This window comes from Gavialis gangeticus, unplaced genomic scaffold, assembly GCF_001723915.1.
Source record: "Gavialis gangeticus isolate Ggan-Ray unplaced genomic scaffold, GavGan_comp1, whole genome shotgun sequence".
Taxonomy (NCBI): domain Eukaryota; kingdom Metazoa; phylum Chordata; order Crocodylia; family Gavialidae; genus Gavialis; species Gavialis gangeticus.
In genome coordinates, this window is record NW_017728992.1 from 55,897,411 (window position 1) to 55,911,529 (window position 14,119).

At 41.6% G+C, this 14,119-nt stretch overlaps 1 protein-coding gene and 1 long non-coding RNA gene across 5 annotated transcripts in view; both read left to right on the forward strand.

The window, feature by feature from the left end:
- The window catches only part of LOC109301531, a 20,288-nt gene extending 12,673 nt beyond the window's left edge, over positions 1 to 7,615 (forward strand). Inside the window, exon 4 of the long non-coding RNA XR_002098554.1 lies at positions 7,604 to 7,615. This is a non-coding gene — a long non-coding RNA (uncharacterized LOC109301531). The remainder of the gene's footprint in view (positions 1 to 7,603) is intronic.
- Positions 1 to 14,119, forward strand: part of PHACTR1 (phosphatase and actin regulator 1) — a 556,936-nt gene that overhangs the window by 69,534 nt on the left and 473,283 nt on the right. The gene's annotated exons all lie outside the window — the stretch shown is intronic.

Sequence of the window (14,119 nt, forward strand, 5' to 3'; positions counted from 1 at the left end):
GGCTAGAGTCTGGAACCAGCTTCCATGTGAGGTGGTGCAGGCTCCCACCCTGGGGGTTTTTAAGAGGAGGTTGGATGACCACCTTATTGGGGTCATTTGACCCCAGTGCTCTTCCTGCCATGGCAGGGGGTCGGACTAGATGATCTGCTCAGGTCCCTTCCGACCCTAGAAACTATGAAACTATGAAACTATGAGCACTGGTACCTTAGGAGGCCATGCGCCAACTTCTTAACAGAACTACTCTGACTTATGCAACCAAATGTTTGCATTATTACATTCCTACTTTTGCCAATAGGGCTGACCTCTTTCTGAATATGTTGCAGTTCATGGATGACTATCCATCATGAACATTCTCACATTTAAGCAAAGTGATTGATGAGCTGGGAGCTCTGGGAGATAGAAATCCCTAGAGCTCATTCAGGCTTGAGATTTGTTTTTCTTTTGTTCCCCCTCTCCTTGAAGACTTGCAGAAAGGGAATGTCTGGAAAGGGTGCTCATAAATTGGAGCTGGGAAATGTCAGTTCTTGATGTTTACAATACCAAATAAACTAATATTTAAAAGCTGCAACTTTTATTTTAATTCTAATGAAAATCAATAACCTTTGCATAACATATGGCACAGCACTCAACTTCTAATGCTGTAGGAGGAGTTTGCATCTGACAGCACATATGTTCATACAGTATGTTTCAGAATTCCCAGATTTAGATATTGTATTATCAGTATTTTTTTTATAGAGTATCCATATCCCCTTCCAAAAATATAGACATTCCATGTTCCCCTGAGGTAACCATTAGATTATTTTTCTTGTTTTGTATCTTGAGGGACAGTTTCTGGTGTTTCCACTGTTTCTGTACAAAATCCGTATTACATGGTAATTGCATTTCTGCTCAGGTGAACACAAGATCCCAGAGGACATCCAGCTAAGAACACATATGATGTCTTGTCTTTTTGCCACATTGTTATTTTCTAGTGCCAATAAAACTGCACTGTCACTGACCCAACCTAGGCTGAAATTTAGAGGGAATTAATTGTCACTCATAACTGAGAGAATGCTGAGGCCAAATTTCCTGCCTAATTGATATGGAGAGACTTTTATGTTGGTTAAGTTCCTCTCTTAGGCTAGGGATAGAAATTACACATCAACCAGTATAAATAATCAGAAACTGCTTCAGATCTGTAACACAAGAGAAATTCAGTGCATACAAACCACTTTCAAAATGATCAAAACTGATTTAAGATGAACGTGGTATCAGACTTAACTGATTTAGGTTAAATCAGTTTATTGAACTTCTGTCCCAGGTCTCCTCCAGATTCAAGTTAACTCGCAGTCCCCCAGCATCCCAGAATGTTTTCCACCTCCCTGCAATCTCCCCCACTCCCCTCACCGGGTCAGTGAGCTAGCCTTGACCTAAGCTGTGTGCTGCAGCTGAGCAGGGATGTGCTTTTGCATCCCCTGGCTTTTGGCCTGGGCCACTCCAGGCATGTGGCTGCATTTCTGGAATCAAAAGTGAAGGTCTGTTCACTTGCTTTTCAGTTCAATCTACAAAGCTTAGACTAACCTGTGAAGATTGAATCAATCAGCCTCAGGCTTTTTGAATGACAGTAGTTAGCCTTAGTAATAGATTGTTAAAAAGGTGTTGGTTTCCAAAATCAATTTCAAGCCTCAAACATGAACCCACATAAAACCTCACTAATATTTATTCAGCAAGGTGTCCTGTGAGAGACATTTTCAGGCAAGGCAGCAGAGCTTTATCAGAAAAAAAAGCCCTCCACATCAGGATCTTGTTTTGTCAAAGCTTGTGTTCTGGACCCATCAGGGCAAAATGTGGGCCATATTTATGTGGTTTGGCATTAGATTTTGTTTGTATTTCATTGTGGGTAGAACTGTATTAATTTTTCGGTTGTATTTTATATCACACTATTTCAATTCCAAAGCAATAGACCATGTGTACATTAATTAAAAATAAATATAAATCAATAAAAGCCTGGTTTAATGAACACAGAAGTAACACCTCCTTACTCTGAATCAGAAGTTGGGTGTAATACGCCTTTGCAAATTCATGAATATCATCCCACTCTCCTAAAGTATAACATCTGGTGATTAATTGAAGAAAAGATAAGTGTTCAGTGGTGACTCACACATAAGGATAGGAACTCTAGGGCCCCAAGGTGGAACAGATATACGGATTACTTGCAGGGATAGAGAATATTGAATAAGTACGCTCTCTAATTCATTCTCATGGGGTATGTGAAAGGCTGGACTTCTATCTCAGCTATTATAGAAATTATAGATTCCAAGTTTTGTGGCTTTTCTGTTTTGTTAACTGAAAGATAACAAAGAATTTTGCCCTTGGGTATTTGAATGAGTAGGTGGATAGAATGGTAGATGCTTGAGTGGTGAACAAGGTTAATAGAAAAAAGGTGCTCACTAACAATAATGTGATAACACAGAGGAGCAGATTAAAGGTGGAATTGTATCAGCATCTAAAATGAAATGTTGACTTTTGGGGATGTTCCATGCTTAATTCTGTCTTGAACATCACAGCATGTGCCTAATTCTGATATGGTCTACACCAAGGTCTTGAACTCTTCCTCCACTACAAAGCAATGATATAAACCCAGATCAAAACATTACAGCTTGTACCTACCTCCAGCTGAAATACTCTTTACTGAGAAGTGTATAATCTCAGCACCCTTCCACGCATTTCCTTTCCTCCCAGTAAATATGTGTTTTTGTTTGTTTGGGTTTTTTGGTAGATACATTCAGATTCATGAAGTTAACTCTGTGCAAGTTTATCAGATAAGGCCTTACAAATACGTTCTGTATACACCTGGGAAAGAACAGAGTTAAAAGGAGGTTTTCAAATGTTTGTTAAAATAAAAACACTACATTTATTTTGATTGTTCATGATCCTCTTTCTTCATTTATTATGAACATTCATACACATGATAATGTTTTGCCTGCAAGTATATTTGAATAATTAAATCTAATTGGAGTTTCTTCAATAGTATTTAAACAAAATAACCATTTCTAATGCAAATAAATCTTTAGATTTCCATCCTACATTTTATAAAAGATAAAAAATGATGACCAATGAACATTGTGAACAGAGTTAAAAGTTCAGGGGCATTTCATGTGCCCACAGGTGTTTGCCTAAGGAATTTCAACAATTCTATAATAGCAAATTCATAAGAAAAAATGAGGTCTGTTTTTCAGAGAAAAAGGGGCTAATTTTTTTTCAGAACATTTACTATAAATATTTCATGCAGTTCTGTTTCTGTCTATAGTTTAAATGGCCATTCAGAAAATTGCATGGAATTTGTTAGGAGTATTAATGAGGACAGAAATTTACTTATGTCGTGAGGCTCTGATCCTCTTGGTTGTTATACTGTATCATCATTTCAGTGCTGTGATATACATTCTACATAGTTTCTTATATAATATCTACCACCAAACAATGGCCAGGTACAGATGTTCAGGTTCTATTGGGAGAATTTATGTTCTCTTGGTAGAAACCAAAAGTGTGCAGATCTTAAGGCCTTTTCTCCTGGACCAGAAATGGCTGCTCCAGGAAAAAAATAACCCAGCAACAATCAAGTTTAAATTGCTCCCAGGTAAGTTTCTCCCTGGAGACTCAACTTCAATACCAGTGGTTATCAACCTTTTTAGATTTGAGGCACCCCTGGACAAATTAGAGGCACCCTTGGGAAAATGTGATCTCTTAGTTTTCATTCTTTTTTGACCACAGAAAAATAATAGAGCATTTTCTTCTGTTGCAAAGATCTCAGATAAACTATGGATTTCTATTTGAAATATCTGGGTTTATCTTGCAGTGACACCCTGGTTAACAATCTCACTGGTTTATACAATTTTCCATGGCTTAACTCCTGTGGACCAGGATGAGTGGAGCTGGTTCCCTGCCTTGCCAAGACCACACCTTCCAGTCTTGGAAGGCATGAGGGCAACTGCTCCTCCCCTCCTGTACTTGAGCTGAGGGGAGCTGATTCCACATCTCCATGCCTCTTCTCCATACTAGGCAGTCCCTAGTTTTGGAAAGAGGCAGGAGGCTTTGCTGGCTCCTGTTGGCTTCTACTTACTGTCCCTGTCACCCAGCTGAACATTGGGGTGTCACTTTAAAAGCTGGCCACTGGGAGCAGAGTTCCAGGAAAGTCTTTCTGACCCAGCTCCCACCACCTCTGCCTTGCTGCCTAGCTGAGTGGCAAGGTGGCAATTTAAAAGCTGATAGCTGGGAGCAGGCCTTAGGGACCCTTCTTCCAGGTGCCAGCTTTTAAATCACCAACTTGCTACTCATCTGGGTGGCAGGACAACAAGGGGGAGCTGGGAGCTAGGCTGGACAAAATCCTGTGTATGCCCAACTCTCACCTTCTCCATCTTTTAAATTGTGATGCCCATTGCTCAGCTGAGTGGCAGGGGGGGGAAAGGAAAGCCAAAGCAACTGGGAACTGTGCATACAGAGACTTTCCCTATCCCTGCTCACAGCTTCCATCCTGCTGCCTGTGCTGCCCAGCTGATCCAGAGCAGTGTGGGGTAAAGTAGACTGCTGTCCGGTGGCAACAAGGCTCAGGAGCCTTGCCACCACCGTGAAATGCTGCTGCTGTTCTCCTCTCCTCCTGCATTCCTCTAGATCAGCCCAGAGGTGTGCAAGAAGCAGGACTGTTATCCTGTGGGGAAAAACCAAAAGAGTCCCAACCACAGGAGAATGCCTGTCCTTGCCAGTCAGCAGATTGCCAGGATTGGGGAGGGGCACATTCTGTCAGAGCTGGACTCCTTCCCAGCTGTCTGTTGCAGATGCTGCTTTTTAGCAGTTGCCAAGTGCCTTCCAAGGCAGGGGAGAGGCCAGGCTGTCAATTAATAAGCTACCCTAAGGGTGGGGTAGGCTCAGGGAGCAGCCCTCTAGTGCCTCATGGCTGGAGAGTTCACCTCTGAAGCTCTCCAGCCATGGAACTAAAGTAACATCTGTACAGTCCAGCTCCCAGGCGTTTTTCTAGTAGATGAAATTTCTTATGGTAGAAATGAACATCTGTATGCAGCCTATTTCTGAGCTCATTCCAAGGATTTATTAAGCAATGTATGCCATTTATTGGAAATAATTAAGTAATAGTTTCATGTCAGGTCAATATATTGAAATAATACTCTTTCTAGCAGAAGCGATTATATACCATACAAAGCTCAGCTGGTGCCTAATAAATTCTTTGCCATGTCCGAGGTGTTTTCTCACAGTCACGCTGGCTTTTAGGAATCCCTATGTGATGTCTTCTATTCTGTAATACAGTTATTATATTTCTTTGCTTTGATCTCTAAGCACACTGTAGAAATACCTCAGGCTGCTGGCTTGCAAATATATTTGAGGGAGAGAGCCCTTCTATTTGCATGTAAGTTTTAAGTATAGGTATTGCTCAGAGCCGCTCTTCCTTTCCCTAGTGCTCTGAAAAAAACTGCTCCTTCACCTGTCCCTTTATTTGTTGTTTAGGTAAATGATGATTAGTGCAGCACTGAGGTGGTAGGTGGTTAGTGGTAGTCTTTCTGAAAACTTCAGTTGGCTCATAATCCATGTATATTTGTGTTTCAGAAGTTGGATTCTTCTCTCTGGCTCCAACTTTCATTGATCTCTGGTTCCTGTTCTGCAGGCAGCTTGCCAAGGTCCCTGATAGTTGAGGGCACTCTTTGTTCTGCACCGGAGACAATGCAGTCTTGTTTTAACTACACTTCCCTATTGAAACTTTCACTGAACACTGGGCCAGTGTCTTGCTTTCCCATTGTCCTCTGGATTGTTCTCCCCCAGTCTACTTCACCTTCATGATGTAAAACATTCGTCATGACCATCCCTAGCCAGGCTTCCTTTTCAAAGGGAGTGTCCCTGGATCAGAATCAAGCCTTTTGGCTTCTAGTGCTGTGGATGCATAATGCTATGGAACAAGTAAGTAATTGTTACTAACTCATGATAGTAAGATTAAGCCTGGTAGTAAGTATCTGTGAGATCAGAGTCTTGATGGACAAACTGTCTATAGAGTATGCATACTGACTGCATCTCCTATATGACTACAAAAGGTGTTTTGCATATAATTCAGAAACAACTTGCCATTTGCAATACTTTTTCCTTACAGGAGGCATAGGTCAATATGTGACAGCTTTCAATGCAACCAATTTGATATCTCAAATATTGCTAGTGGTTTGCGGGTTTGTTTCCCTCGAAAAGTGAGGGCTGCAATACCATGCCAAATTCCAAACTATTATCTTTCTATGAGAAAAATACTGTTTAAAAAACATCTAAACCTGATAAGGCGCCTCTCTGAAAATAGAACTTGGCTCTTAGAAAACCTAAGACCTTTGCCCTTTATAACTCAATAGATTGAAATCTTAAAAAGAAAAGAAAAGAAACCCTCATAGCAAAGGACGCAAATGCCTAATTTTCCAGTTTTTAATAGATATTTCAGGGGAGTTGGGAGTTCCTGTTCAGCAAAGTTTTTAAAAAAATAAGACCAAGCATATTTTCTGCCTCAAATAAGTCAAACTTATTGAATTGTTTTCATTTTTGAACAGGCCCCTTCATTCATGTTATTGTTTTTACTTGTGCTGTAAGGCTGTCTCCCATTTTCTTTACATAATACAATACAGATGGTACTGATGTTGGCACTAAGGAGATGAATATGTTCGTATTGTTCGGAAGAGATAAAGGCCAAATCATGGCTCTTTCAGCACAGGTTTGCTGGCATGTGTGGGAGGACACAGATAACCCTTCTCTCTGTAGTGCACCTGCTCTGGAAGAAGCCATAATTAAGCTTCAGGGTTTGGGAATATTGCCAGCTTAACACAGTCAGTTCCAAGGAGGAGCGTTAGGTCTGAGAGGGCCGCCATGTGCCAGCAGTGCTGCCTGAGAGGGACCATTGACTACATCTGTTCGTGCTGCTGAGGGGTCTCTCCTTGATGCCTTTGGAGAGGCAAGACTTCAGGCTGTGCTCCCTCCTTCTTCCCTCCCCAGCACTTCTCAGCTTCTGCAGAGGCATAATTGTGCACTAAGCCTTCAGAGAATACTGTAAAACTACTGTAAAGTATAATTGCAGTCTTTTGACAGGATCTTTTCAGTGCTGAAGGTTGCCTTCATTTGCTCCTATTATTGTGTCAGTTGTGCATGGTTTTTCTTGTTTAAAAGTACTTCATCTTTTTGTTTTTCCTTTCTGAAAAAGCTGACTCACGGGATGAAAGGGTAAGGTTGCTGTTTACATGGAAAGTCTGACCCTCAAGGTAAGGGGCCTTTATCTCCCAGTGATATCACTCAGCACATTGGAAGAGTGTTGAGCACCTCACACTATCAGGCTCTCCCTCTCTTTTGAACTTCCTGATAACTGAAAGCATTAAAATACAGGAATATGATAAACCAAGCTTTTGGGAGTAACCTTTGTTTATTTGAGTGATATTAATTCTCCTTCTCCACAAAGCATCTATCATTTATCAAGCCTTGCTACCGTTTCATCCATATTGTATTTAAAAAATGCACTCCTTTTTAAAACTATAAGTTTGAAACTATATATTGAATAGAGACTTTTTAATGCTGTCATCCCTATGTAAGGGCTTTTCATCAGTCTCTTCCTCTCAAAAGGCTTGATTCACAAAGGGGTGTTTTGGCACTCTGATAACCAGTTGCAACCCCAGACCTGAGTTTGATGCCCATTTCCTTCTACAAGACATGGGGAAACTTTGGCATTTAATAATGCAGTTCACAGAAGACAGCAAAGCTGAACCTGTGAACATCCAGTAGAAAATGCTAAGGAAAGAGACAGGGTTAGGCAGTAGGGGTGTGCGAAATGGGCTGTATTTAATTTGGATTCAGATTCAGCCTGAATCGGGGACAGTGATTGGATTCGTTGATTCAGATCACTGTCCCCAATTTGATTCAGCCGAGTCTGAATCTGAAAGATTCTATGCTGATTTGGAGAATCAGCAATTCGGTCATAGACACAGCTTTATATGATTTTTCTACATACCTCAAGGTACCAGGTGTGGCTCGTGAATGCTAAAATGTTGGGGAGGATGGAGCATCCCACAGGAGTGTGGGAGGCCCCCATGTGTGCTCAGCCATGAACCCAGAAGTGGCCCTGAAGTGCTTTTGGTCCACTTCTGGGTCTACTGTCAAGCACACTGGGGACCCTGTGCAGCCCTCCGGCTTGGCGATTGGCTGTGGGGGGACCCCGGGTGCTCCCCCAGACCCAGGAGGCACCAGACACCAAGATGGGGGGCACCCCCCCATGCACCTTTAAACTAGAGTGGACCCGGAAGTGGACCAGAAGTGCTTCTGTTCCACTTCCAGGTCTGTTGCTGAGTGTGCTGGGGAGCTCCTTGCACTCCTGTGGGACACTCTATCTGCCCCATCATCTCAGCATTCACGAGCAGCCTGGTACTGTGATGAATGTAGAAAACACATTTAAAGCTGTGTCTATGTCCAAATCACTGAATCTTTCCAAATCTCTCCAGATCAATTCAGAGGATTCCAATTCAAAGGGAGTTGAAGACATGCTTTCAAATTTCTATTCTGCCTGACTTGGGATAAGGATTTAAGGACAGGTTTCCCACATCTTAGTTGACTCCTCTAAGTACTGTATCAAGTCGTTAGGTATCCAGGAGGAAATATCTCTCTCCTTTTGCGGCTTTCAATTTTCTATGGTATTCTATTTTTTAATGAAAGTGAAGTTTGATAAAAATTAATTTTTCATAAGGACTACTATTGACCACTGAATATTAAAACTAAAGTAATCAGAACAACATCTTGAAATCATAAAGTTCTGTTTCACTTATGGCTTGTCCTCACTGAGGTTTTTTGAACCTGGTTGTCAACCAAGTTATTTCTCAAATTATGTTTAAAAATGTATATGAGTGCTGTATTATTTAGTTTGAGATTAAAATGTTTTAATCTCAGTCTAGAAAAAATACCAATAATCTTTTGCCAATCCTTTTTCCTGCACATGTACAAATAACATTACCCATAATACACAATGAACTGGTACCAAGTTTAAATCTAATTTATTTTGACTTTTCAACATGTGACTGCAGATAACTTGAATTGTAAGTCTATTTTAATATAAATCGCACAGTTATTTTAAGCAGTGTTTAGACCAGTGGTAAATATTCTTAACATAAAAACTCATTAATCCAACTGTTGTAGAAGCTGTCAGTTCCTTGATAGCAATAGTCTTGCTGTTACTCTTGATCAAGAGACATGTCTTTTGAGCAGGAATAGCATTGTTAGTACGTAGCTGTTCTTGCAACATGTACAGTGGGTTGGCACCCATGCTTAGATTAATTACAGCTCAGAAAGGATGGGAATCAAACTGGGTGCTTTTGACCACTTTTAAACTTAACCATTATTTCTCTGCATTTAGGGTTAAGTGTATTAATAAAGCATAGGTACACATTAGACAATTATTTCATATATGCCTTTAACTTATATGTGGGCTTTCAGAGGAATAACATTTGGCTTTGCTGTAAGTCCTATGGGTAGAGCAACATGAAGTCATGCTGTAACAAGAAGAGACAAGGAAGTAGACTGTCTCTCATAGGTCTGAGTCAGACATAGTGGGGTCAGTATTTAGGAACCAAGGGTCAACAGGGCCAAGTGGGAGGGCTTTTTAGCCCCTCCCATCAAGGCTTCAGTTGGTTCCCCTGTGTCACATGGTGCCCCATTAGGAACCTTGTGAGAGATCCCAGGCTGGGCTAGGTCTAGTACCCAGCCAGTTGCTTGGTGGTGCTGCACCATGGAAGACCTGGGCTTGAGCCTCAGTGGTCCTGACCCTCTTCAAGTGGGGCATAAAATAGAGCATAGTCTGCATCAGTCCTCTCTCTGGCACTGGTCTGTCTTGTGCAGGCTGACATGCTGGGAGGAGTGGATTTAAAGGTCTATCCATTACCTTCCCTTCCTTTGCTTTATGAAGATTGTGTCTCATGGTATAGAAAGCATTTGTGTTACTTTCACAGTGACCCCATGCATCAGACTTCTTCCAGCTCTAGTTAACTGTTTACAGTTCTGGTTCTATGTGCCTGTGGTAGCTGGGTAGAAGGATAACAGGTCTTATCATTGATGAAACACTATTCTCCTTCTTAATGAAGTATTCAAGTTCTTTCAGAGGTTCCTCAGTTCTGGCCTGCAGTTGTACCTGTCTTCAGATTGGCCCAAATGATCTTTTTCCCCCCAGCATTATATCAAAAAATTTGCAAGATATTTACCTCAACCTAAGTGAAATGGACATTAGGAAAATGCCAATCTGTTTAGTTTTTCCTGGCTACCATGCTTTGGGAACAGAACTGACCAAGTTTCACATGCAGGTTATTTCCTCACTGATATGTGGTCCAGCAAATTCTGCCTGCTTGGTGGTAGCATTATATAATCAAGAAAACATTTTCAGAAGTTAGTCTGAAAATTCAGCTCTGAAACTGGGTCCATCTGGGTTACTCTGCATGTTCTCATAAGTCAAGATTTGGAGATCAGTTTGCTAAGCATGGACCATAATTTGTGTTTGGTTCTATTATAGAAACATGTTCCTTGGTTCCTGAATTTTTACACTTCTGTAAACTCATGTGTGCAGTGACAATGGGATTTGATTGTGTATGTTGATTATTTAAATGTCTAATGACCCAATTTCTATGCATCATTTTAGATGGTCAAAACTATACAAAAATGTAAGCATACAAACCCAGAACTTGTTTTCCACATTCAGCCTTCATTTGTGATATCAGTAAATGAGTCCAATTCCATTTCAAATGTACAGTTTGTTGCTACATTTTCACAGTGAGTGTTGCCTGGGGCCAAATGTTTGGTAGATAGAAGCAGAGCACTCATATTGTAGCTCAAAAATGTTTATATAGTTTTTAAAGCAATGGTTTACTATTTTTAGCAGAGAAACATAAAATACTTTTCCAACCTCTGTTTTTAAAAAGTTGTCTATTCATATTTGATATTCAGTAGATAAAAATGGAGGTCAGGATTTTCACACCTAGATGTTTTTTAAAATTGCTTCTTGCTAACTCTGTGTCTGTAGGCACAGACATTTGAACCTCATGACACAACTTTCATATAATTTTCAGTTAAACATTTGCATGATATTTTATGCTAGATGATCTCAAATATATCCATTGCTGGATTTAGACTTAAGCTACTTAAGCTACAGTTTAGGGCCTTACAATATGAGGGGCCACTAAATAAGAAAAAAAACTGGACATTTTCATTCTAATATGACAAAAAAAACCCATATATATGGCTCCATCATTATTATTCATATTGAGTTCATAAATTTGTGCAGAAATAACAATAATTCATCTTAAAATGTCATGAAAATCCATTTTTGTGGATTTCATGGATTCTTTTTATCATATGGGGCCTCCTTAAAGGGGAAGAGGAGTCTAGGAGAACTGGCTCTACTTTAAGGAAGCCTTACTGAGAGTGCAGGAATAAACCATCCCGATGGCAGAAAACAAGCTTGGCTTAGCAGGGAACTCTTCAGTAAACTAAATCACAAAACACAACAAGGCACTGTATAGGAAGAGGAAACTTGAAGAAATAACTAGGGAAGAATATAAGAGCATTGCTCAGATAAGCAGGGATGAAGTTAGGAAAGCCAAAGCACAATTGGAGTTACAGCTAGCAAGGGATGTGAAGGGTAACAAGAAGGGTTTCTATATATGTCAGTAGCAAGAGGAGGTTCAGCAAAAATGTGGGTCCCTTCATGGGTGACTGGTGCCTTCTGGCTCTGGGGGGGCACCCGCGGCTGATTGCCGACCTCAGGGGGGAAGGGTCCGCTGGAAGAACCGGAAGTGCCAGCAGCACTTCTGGGGGGGGGGGGGGGGCGGCGCCAGCTAGTGCTCCCCACTCCCTGGCCAGTAAGGACCAATTTCAGTGGGGGCACATGACCCCCATGCTCTCCCTACACGCCGCCTATGGGTCCCTTACTGAATAGGGACCTTGTTACGCAGGGTGCAGAAAAGGCTGAAGTGCTCAAGTGCCTTTTTTGCCTCCATCTTCATAGGCAAGGGCAGCTCCCAGACTATTACACTAGGCAGCACAGTTTGGAGAGGAGTTGAGCAGCCTTCCATGGTGAAAGAACAGGTTAGGCATTGCTTAGAAAAGCTGGATGTGTACAAGTCCATGGGACTGGATGGGATGCACCCAAGGGTGCTGAGGGTGTTGACTAATGTGGTTACAGAGCCACTGGCCATCATCTTTGAAAACTCGTAGCAATCAAGAGAGGTCCTGGATGATTGGAAAAGGACAAGCATAGTGCCCATATTTATGAAAGGGAAAAAGGAGGATCCAGGAAACTATAATCTCACCTGAGTCCCTGGAAAAATCATGGAGCAGATCCTCAAGGAATACATTTCTAAGCACTTGAAGGAGAAAAAGGTGATTAGGAATAGTCAGCATGGATTCACCAGGGGCAAGCCATGCCTGACAAATCTGATTGCCTTCTATGATGAGGTGACTGGCTCTGTGGGTGCAGGGAGACCAGTGGATGTGGTGTACCTTGACTTTAGCAAGGCTTTTGATATGGTCTCCCACAACATGCTCACAGGCAAGCTAAGGAAGTATGGGCTGGATGAATAGACTGTAAGATGGATAGAAAATTGGCTGAAGCATCAGGCTCAGAGAGTAGTAATCAATGGCTCAATATCTAGTTGGCAGCCAATATAAAGTGGAGTGTCCCAGGGGTTGGGCCTGGGGCCAGTTTTGTTCAGTGTCTTCATCAGTGACCTGGAAGATGGCATAGAGTGCACCCTCAGCAAATTTGCAGATGATACCAAGCTGGGGGGAATAGTAGATATGATGAAGGGTAGGGCTAGGATTCAGAGTGGCCATAAATAAATTGGAAGATTAGGTCAAAAAAAACCTCAAGAGGTTCAACAAAGACAAGTGCAAAGTCCTGCACTTAGGGCAGAACAATCCCATGAACCGCTACAAGCTGGGGGCTTACTGCCTGGGCAATGGCTCTGCAGAAAAGGACCTGGGGGTTACAGTGGACAATAAGCTGAATATGAGCCAACAGTGTGCCCCAGTTGCCAAGGAGGCTAACAGCATACTGGGCAGCATTGGTAGGGGTGTTGCCAGTTGGTCAAAGGAAGTGATTATTCCCCTCTATTTGGCACTGGTGAGTACACATCCAGAGTACTGCGTTCAGTTTTAGGCCCCCCACTGCAGAAAGGATGTGGACAAATTGGAGAGAGTCCAGCAGAGGACAACAAAAATGGTGAGGGGGCTGAGGGACATGGCTTATGAGTTAAGACTGAGGGAACTGGGCTTATTTAGTCTAGAGAAGAGGAGAATTAATAGCAGTCTTCAACTGCTTGAAGGGGCATTCGAAAGAAGATGGAGCTAGGCTTTTCTCAGTGGTGGCAGATGACAGAACAAGGAGCAATGGTCTCAAGTTGCAGCAGGGGAAGTTTAGGTTAGATATTAGGAAGAATGTTCTCACCAGGAGGGTAGTAAAACACTGGAACAGGTTACCCAGAGAGGTGGTGGAAGCTGGATCCTTGGGGGTTTTCAAAACCCAGCTAGACAAAGCTTTGGCTGGGATGATCTAGTTGGGGCTGGTCCTGCTTTGAGCAGGGTGTTGGACTAGATGTGACCTCCTGAGGTCCAACCCTAAATTTCTATGATTCTATATCCCCTGTATTAAATACCCCATGTGTATGTTAATACAGATGGGAATATCCCAAAGTACTACTAATTCTTACACATATAAACTGTATTAGTGGAAAAATAAAGTAAACTTAATAAAGGAAAAACTGCTGTCTGGGGCTTAGATACCATTGTGAAAGGTACCATACAAACCAGATAGAAATATTAAATGTAATTTAATATTATGTTTTATAATCTAATAACAAAAGTATTGCTATTACTTTAGTTCATAGCAATATCCTATGGTGGATTTTAGGGGAGAAAACTATGAAGTATATAGAGCACTGTTGTTTCTTTTAGCCTGAAAGCCAAGAAACAGTTTACTGTTTCAGATTTGAGCTGTGCACAATTAGAACTTAAAATCTGACAGGTGACATTGATTACTGGACACATTCCAGCTGACCACCAGTAGCAGCATGGCGCAAATATTGAAGGAACT